We start from the raw sequence: 9,443 nt of genomic DNA on the forward strand, positions 1-9,443 counted from the left end.
CTCTCTTCTATCAAACTTAAAGGGATGGTTCGTTCAAGTTAGACACATATTCTTTCATAAATCACTAATAGTATCTTGGCATGCAGATTGATTTGCCCAGTTTTTGGGATATGCATCTCTGGATTTTCTGCCACCGACCCAATACAATGGAGATTAAGTGAAATTGAGCTGCTTGCATTATTGAAAACATCTCCATAATCTCTTCATAATCCAGAGACTTTGTTGTGAGCATTTTTCATTGGAAATACTATGCAAACTGTAGTCAATGTGCTATGTGCATTATCCAGAGTAAAGCAGACATTGTGTCTGGAAAGAGATGCGGTTGAATTATTTTTCTATTCTGTGATCATTGCAAAGAAAATTCCATTCAACTCAATTGCACTCCAATGGTATCTAACTGGCCTAATACCAACAATAAGTGAATAAAAATGTTTTATTTGTGATTTGGGTGAATCAAACTTTTCATTTTTCCACCAATCGGCCCCTGTACCCCTACTGCATATCACTCCAAATCTTCTCTTCTGCAGCTTTTCTTCAGTGTCACACAAGTCCCCCAGCTCCAGCCTCCTCCCCTCCCATCCTTCATCCCATCCAGCTCTTAAATTTCTCCACCCCTCTACTCCTCCATCCAGCCAAGAGTAGTGTATGTGCAGTGGAATCTGGGATTACGAACAAAACTCAGCTGGTTGTTTTTATTGTGGGGTGGCTCCCCCCTCTGCGTAGCTACAGCTGCCAGATACGTCATGTTTTCCTTCTCCTTGCCAGAGCACACCCCTTCCAAACTCATTGATGGTAAGATAATATTGGGCGGAATGGAAGGGTGGGAGGTAAAGAAGTGCACACAAGAGGCCGAGTGGGACCCTGAGGTCAGAAGGTGTGGTCTGCAGACGGAGCCTGCGATGAAAATTAAAAGATGATAAAGTTTCGGGTTCATGAAAAGGTTACAGTGATGCTGGGAGGCAGTATTAACGAAGGAATTCATCAGGTCTTTCATCCTGCATGATACAGGATTTGGAGCCATCATACATCATATCTCTCCTCTGAGTTTTCGGTTCTAGGACAAAATACAACAAGGGATGTTTACCAACTTAATTCCTTTCTGGATCATCACATGTGGTGTTGATACTGACTGGAAAACTGTGAATAACACAGCATGGCCTCTCTGAAGTTCATGCAACAACGAGATAGTCTCTGTTAACAAGTTTTCCTACAGTGAAAATGCATTATATTCAATGATTAATGCAAGCACCATGTAGTTAGTCCCAATCAATTATGTACAAGACAGATACAGTAAATATTAATCCAAATGTCGGGATTTTTTTTGTCTGGAAAAATTAAGAAAGAACCTTTAGCAGGTTAACAGTGAAGCAGAAAAACATTTCATCCATCTAAAAGATTATGATTTTAAACCTGCAGTTACAAATGTTGGCCGCATGGTGGCAGCAGAAACAATATGTGAACACACTGACATATTATTTTAATTTGATATTAGCAAACAGCTGCTTATTAACACGCCCAGCAGGTATGGAGCAGCTTTACATTTGGAGTCATGTGTCTGACCACCTGATGAGTGTAAGTCCTTACTAAATATCTAGCTGCTAATTGGCCCTGTGTGTGCACCCTCATTTGCATATTTTGGTCATAGATACATAATTAACCAGTGGTGTTTGGAAAACTCCAGGTCGTTTTAAAACACTTATTGTTGTTCTGGATGTATTTCCAGAATCCAGACTCTCTTCTAAACATCTGGATAACAAAATATTCCGTTTGCTGAATGACGTCTGTTCCTGAATCAAAACAAAGATGGCACCTGGTCGGCCACCTGGAGAGGAAACAAGTGTTGCAACGTGGAAAAAAGGGTCAAATATCTTTTTTTATGTGTAGCAGGCAGAATAGTTTTTCATCCAGGGAGTTGGAAGACTGTTTGAGGATTCGGAAAATGCCGTCAGAACAGCGGTAAGTGCTTTTGAACAGCGCTGGTTAATTACCAGTGCTTACCTGTATCACCTGAATGCATGCCAGTACACCAGAGGCACAAACTGGGCCTAACATCAGCTAGGTGCTAACTTTGTCCATGTGCTATTTGGTGCTTGGTAGTTAGTGTGCAGTGAGTTAAACACCTGGTGTGAATGTAAAATACTTGTGACAGTGTGCCTGAGTCATTTAGTAGTGCTAAAAATCAAAACAATGTGCTTAAAGAAGCTAAAACGCTCAGTGGAGCTGAGTTGGGGGATAATACTTCATGGGTTTTCTGTTTATGAACAACATCTGTTGTTCATGTTCAACATGACTTACATAGAAATATGTAATTATGTACAAAATGTACAAACAATATTGCTAGACAACAGGCTTGGGGGAAAAAAAAGAGTTATGAATAACAGATTTATAGGCCAAGTGAGTGCTGTTATAATACCACAAAATAGCTCATTGTTGAACCTGAAAGTATCCTCAGATAGAGATGAGAGACTGGAGAATTGGCTGCATGCTGAGAGCCAGACCTGGAAATGAAATTACTGCCCAAATATACTGTTACTGTGGAGGAGAGTAAACAAAACAGTTGTCAGAGTTAATTGCACTGGGCAATTTAATCGCACTCTGCCAATCAAAAGAAATGACCTACGCACGTTGAATCACACACTGTATTACATCAAGAAATCTGTGATCAGAATGGATAACGAAGGCCCAGTTAAACCTAACCTGGAATCAGTTAATTCAATGCCACCTGTTTTAGTTTTTTAGAGATTAAACCGACCCGCTTATCAAGAGAACAATTCATAAAGTTTGAGTGGGTTTCAGTTCCAGAAGTGTACTCCACTTGAACTTGATGGAATGATTTACGTCTCTGACATCTTGGCAGCTGTGAAAGAGTTTGTTTTCTTTCCTCATGCAACACCCTTGAATGAACACAACAGTACACATCCACCCACGCTCGCAGAGACATCCTCTCAAAATCTAAAATGCATGAAAACCGGAGAGAGAAACTTTATATATTTAAAAAAAAACTCCAAACATGCATCATGGGAAATGTACTATGCAGTTTCAAAGCTGGGATCCACATTAAGGGAGGGGTCCCACTCTAAGACAAATATGGAGCCCCACTGACTAATGTGCACACACGAGGGAGTAACCAGACACGTCCTACATGTAAATGTCCCATCAGAGAGCCGTGTCAAAGGCCAGGTCACTTTTTTTAATCATTTCTTGTGTAACAACAGTTTACGCCTGATTAAAAGTCGCCACAAGATTAATTTGGTGTTCATAAACTGCAGGTTCTTATCACGCGTCATCTGCCTAATATGTGTGGTATGAGGTTAAAAATGGAGCGACTGCACTTGGATTATGAAAGCAGCGGATGTACTAATGAACAAATGATGAAAATTGAAAAGCTCAGATTGTATATTTTGTCTCCATAGACACCTAAACAGCAAATAACAACGGAAAATTGATATCCCGTCTGTTTCCTGCACATTTCTCTGTGCTGTCGTCCATTCCCAACATCTGCTGAGGAAAACAATCTGGAAGGCATTGTCTCCTTTTTCCAGTGATGCAACTGTTCACAGAAGGCACATCACACCCTGCAGTGTAATGTGTAGATCATGCAGTTGATTGCATACTAATGAAAATGTACTAATGCGGATTTAAATACTCCAGACAAATTGTGCAATAATGCTACTTACTAGAAGTCTAATGTATCTGGCTGATTAAACGAGATGTAATATTAGCCTCTAAATACTTAAACTGAAATATTCGATTAAAATATACACACATTAAAATAGGCAAATACACAACATTGTGGTGGAAGTGATTTGACATCAGTCCAAACTGAAATAATCCAAACTTTGAAGCATGCAGAGGAACGTGAAGTTTGAATGTGATATTGTTGGGTTAGGATGCCCCCTGCTGTGGCCTTAGAGGCAAACTGAGGGCAAGCCTGAAACAGCAGAGTCAGAGTGAAAAGAAACAAATACAAAGCGAACCATTTGTTATAATTTTAAGGAATTTGATTCCCCCGGCCCAACCGAAGTTTTAACTTAAGACATGTGTGACTGTACATTCTGCTTTTTTTTCTCATGCACATCATGTAAACTACAATCTGAAGCTGTGTTGTCGTGATAGACGTCACTGTTAGTGCAATGCTGTTTGGATCTGTTAAAGTGTATTTCTGCAGTGAGTATAAAAATACCTGCAAGTCTCTATAACCTCATTAGAAGTCTTACAAGCTTTACACTCTGCCAGTTCACAGACACATGGTCTACTTGGCAGTGGACACCACGGTTCAAGCCTGACTTGAGGCTTGTATATTCCTTACTGAACACCACGGCCTTGGCTCTAATTTCAAGGCACTCTTGCCTACATACATGCATTTTGAAAATAGGCAATTCAACTGCATTGTCACAGCAACAAAAGCAAATTAGTCAATTTAATAATCTTAAAAAATAGAATACTATATACGTTGAAATGAATAAATACTGTTCACCATACATAAATAGTAATTGCAAAGTGTATTAAGACAAAAATAGCCATTGAGGTATGCAAAAAATAAATCAAAATAAATGATTAAATAGAAAAAGATTCTTGAATTTTAACAAAAATATATTGATTTAAAGCTAATTATATTTTAGTGTTTTACTCCACGTCTTTTCTCCTTGTTAAAGTATGCTGCGTGGAATTATTATTAGGTGTTTTTTAACAACCAATGATGATGCATGTTTGTGATTTGAAGATGTTTTTCTTTTCTCTGACCCTTTTATTAGGCTATTTTATGCACCAGAGATTAAACACATGATAATATGAGATTCCAGTTAGAGACATTCATTGTAGATTAGTAATCTTATCGGTGGCCATATGGCCTCCCTTGCTCGGTTACACACTCCAATCGCGTCTCTTTTAAAAGCCCTGAAAATGTGTTCTCCACCAACCTCCTTCTATCAGTGATGGAGTCTTTTATGAACATGCAATTTTCTGCTTTGGTTACTTCACATGAGAGATTTTCTGTAGGAAATTTGTGTTTTTGAAGCTGTTGGGGGAAAAAAAAAGTGTTATGTCATGCTTATTTTAGCTTATTCCACATAAATATTGTGTTTGATTCTAGCATCAGTGTGATTCATCTAGCCTTAGGACACAAGGGTGTACCTTTTTATTGTTAGCTTACCCTTTAATTCAACCTATTTGTTAACTAAAATAAATATATAATGTTTAGATTTTTGGTATTATTTGGTTTAGTTTTTTTGTTTTGTGTTGGGTTTATGGGTTTATGGGTTTATTATTATTATTATTATTTTTTTTTTCATTTGAATGTTTGTGCTGTTGTTTGTTCTCTATTATTATATAATATATAGATATATATCATATATATATATATATATATAATATATATATAATACATGAGCTGATCAGGTCGAATATAAAAAATACTATACATATATACTATACATATATACTGATATTATCAGGGGCTCGCCCTGAAAATGTGTTCTCCACACACCTCTGCTATCCGGGAGTGGAGTCTTTTATGAAAATGCAATTTCTGTTTGGTTACTTCACACATGAGAGATTTCTGTAGGAAATTGTTGGTTTTTGAAGCTGGGTGGGGGAAAAAGTAAGTTGGATGCACGCTATAGCTGTGTGTGTTAGTGGTTTTTATTGGTTGTGTTGTGTTTGTTTGGTGTTGGCGGTAGTAGTATTATTAATTTTTATTTGAGTGTTGGTGCGGGGTATGGTGTGGGGTGTGGGTGGGTGAGTGGTATGTATGTCTCGCATTGATAGAGAGATCTCGAGATATAGATATGATGAGAGAGTAGATGAGAGATAATAGCATAGAGAGTATTATACTATAGGTGGGTGGATTATCATATACGATCAGCTCGAGATATAGATAGAGATATATCTATATATATATATATATATCTATTCCGTATGTGTGTCTATATCTAGATTATCTTATATATAGATATCTCTCTATATTATAATATCTATTATCTATATATATATATATAATATATATTGCACCAACATGAGCTGCTCGGGTCGAATCTAAAAAAAAAATATACTATATACTATACTATATATACTGATATTATCAGGGGCTGGTAGGCAGGTGAGTGTATAAAAAATATGGTAAAATCATGATTTTGAAAAATTTGGAAATTCCGACATCACCGCCGTGAACTTCCGCGTCAAGATGATACCCTGTCAGGTTTCTCTGTGTCCGTTTCTAGGCGCACAGAATAAAGGGAAAACACCTGCAGCTCTCGGTGTTTATGTGAACCCTGGAAGCTGGAAATAATCAAACGGGATGACGACACCTGTATCCGCAGCATCGATGAACGTGCATGTGCTCGGAACTTTCTAGAACACAGGTGAGCTGACGTCAGTTTGGCCAATTCACCAATAAATAAATAAAAAAAACACTCGTGCGGCCTTTTAACTATTAAATATGAGATATTAAGATTAATTTATTATATTCCGACACGTCAGACACGTCGCTGAGTTTAAAACGCAGCAGACAAACCGGAGGTGAACCGTGTCGCGTGTCTCTGCTCTCTGCGCCTGTTTGTAAACATGCGTCAAAAGCACGTGACCCCGAGAGGAGCCGTCCAATCAGCGGACGGGGGTGTGCGCCGGGTGGGCGTGGCCTGTTTGTGTCGCTGTGAAAATGTCGGTGCGTGTGTGTGTGTGTGTGTGTGTGTGTGTGTGTGTGTGTGTGTTTTTCTGTAATCAGTGCAGGGGTCCACTCTGGATTTGATTTTAAAGTGGGAGGTGGATCGGGGTGGGAGGTTGGTTTTGGCAGCGGTGGATGACGGAGTGGCGACAACAACAAGGACGTGTTGCGAAAGAGGCTGTGTGGGTAAGTCATCGCCCCTTTCCCGGAGAAAGTGTTTATTTACATCCAGCGCCATGCTCCACCAAATCATACAATCCTGTACATATGTATTTATATATATATGCATGGGTATAGGTTACTGTGCATGTATGGTGAGCGGTAGGCTGTTTAAGTAATTATTTATTTATATTTTTTATTTTTTTATTTTTTATTTTTGTGTGCAAAAGTTTGAATCTGTGGACTGACTGTGGAGACTCGATGCAGGGCGAGCAGCTGATGGAATGAGCGCTACCGCTGCCGTTTCCCTCCTCCTGGTTTTTGGAGACGCCAGAACAGACCCGGTGTGGTGTCCCCGTCCCCATGAGGAGGGAGCCCGTTTCTTTTTTTGACCTCAGCTGGAGTCAAACTACAACTTGTTTCACACAACTAAAAAAAACATTTTTACATGTTTTTAATAAATAATAATAATAATAAAAAAAAGAAACAGCTGAGAGCAAATCCTTGCTTATTTCCGGGTAACGTTGGAAGACAACTGCGCACGACAATCAATTCACGGGCATGCGTGATTTTTAATTGGCTCTGGTAAGAGATACCTATGAGCAACAAGAGCAAATAAAGCATGTTACAGTATAGGAACGTCATATGAAATAAAAATAAAAAAAATAAAAATAATAAATAAATAATTCTTAAACAGCCTCACCGCTCACCATACATGCACAGTACCTATACCATGCTATATATATAAAATATGTGCAGGGTTGTATGATTTGTGGAGCATGGCGCTGGATGTAAATAAACACTTTCTCCGGGAAAGGGGCGATGACTTACCCACACAGCCTCTTTCGCAACACGTCCTTGTTGTTGTCGCCACTCCGTCATCCACCGCTGCCAAAACCAACCTCCCACCCCGATCCACCTCCCACTTTAAAATCAAATCCAGATGGGACCCCTGCACTGATTACAGAAAAAAACACACACACACACACACACACACACACCACCGACATTTTCACAGCGACACAAACGGCCACGCCCACCCGGCGCACACCCCGTCCGCTGATTGGACGGCTCCTCTCGGGGTCACGTGCTTTTGACGCATGTTTACAAACAGGCGCAGAGAGCAGAGACACGCGACACGGTTCACCTCGGTTTGTCTGCTGCGTTTTAAACTCAGCGACGTGTCTGACGTGTCGGAAATAATAATTAATCTTCTTATTTCATTTTAATATTTAAAAGGCCGCACGGTGTTTTTTTTATTTATTTATTGGTGAATTGGCCAAACTGACGTCAGCTCACCTGTGTTCTAGAAAGTTCCGCAGCACTGCACGTTCACGATGCTGCGGATACAGGTGTCGTCATCCCGTTAGATTATTTCCAGCTTTCCAGGGTTCACATAAACACCGAGGGCTGCAGGTGTTTTCCCTTTATCCTGTGCGCCTAAACGGACACAGAAACCGACAGGGTATCATCTTGACGCGGAAGTTCACGGCGGTGATGTCGGAATTTCCAAATTTTTCAAAATCATGATTTTACCATTTTTTTTACACTCACCTGCCTACCAGCCCCTGATAATATCAGTATATATAGTATATGATATAGTTTTTTATATCGACCTGATCAGCTCATGTATTTTATATATAATATATATATATATATATTATATATATATATATATAAAACATAACAACAGCACAAACATTCAAATGAAAAAAATAAAATAAAAAAAATAAATAAACCCAACACAAAACAAAAAAAACAAAAAACAAAAATCTAAACATTTATATTTTTTTGTTATCAAATAGGTTGAATTAAGGGTAAGCTAAACTTAAAAAGTACACCCTTCTGTCCTAGGCTAGATGAATCACACTGATGCTAGAATCAAACACACAGTACATGCATTTAAGCTAGCATGACATAACACTTTTTTTTCAAACAGCTTCAAAACACAAATTTCCTACAGAAATCTCTCATGTGAAGTAACACACAACAGAAAATGCTGTCATAAAAGACTCCATCACTTAGAAGAGGCTGGTGAAACACATCTTCAGGGCTTTTAAAAGAGACGCGATTGGAGTGTGTAACCGAGCAAGGGAGGCCATATGGCCACCGATAAGTTACTAATCTACAATGAATGTCTCTAACTGGAATCTCATATATCATGTGTTTAGCCTCTGGTGCATAAAATAGCCTAATAAAGGGTTAGAGAAAAGAAAAACATCTTCAAATCACAAACATGCCTCATCATTAGTTGTTATAAAAAAACTAAAAATAATAAAATAAAATTCCACGCAGATACTTTAAAGGAGAAAAGATGTGGAGTAAACACTAAAAAAATTAGCTAGGGGTTTATCAATATAATTTGTTTTGAATCAAGAATCTTTTCTATTAATCATTATTATGATTTATTTGGCATACCTCAATGGCTATTTGGGTCTTAATACACTGCAATACTTAATGGGGGAACAGGGGTATTAGTCATGGCACTGAGAGTAGATCGTATTGGTTTTAGGGAGGTTAAGAAGACGAAAGGGGCGGTGGGGGTTGGGACAAGGGATAGGGGAAACGTGCCGGTGGGAAAAAGGAACATAGGAAGAAAGACGTGCATTGAACGGAGGCCTAA

The sequence above is a fragment of the Larimichthys crocea genome, chromosome XV, assembly GCF_000972845.2.
Source record: "Larimichthys crocea isolate SSNF chromosome XV, L_crocea_2.0, whole genome shotgun sequence".
NCBI lineage: Eukaryota > Metazoa > Chordata > Actinopteri > Sciaenidae > Larimichthys > Larimichthys crocea.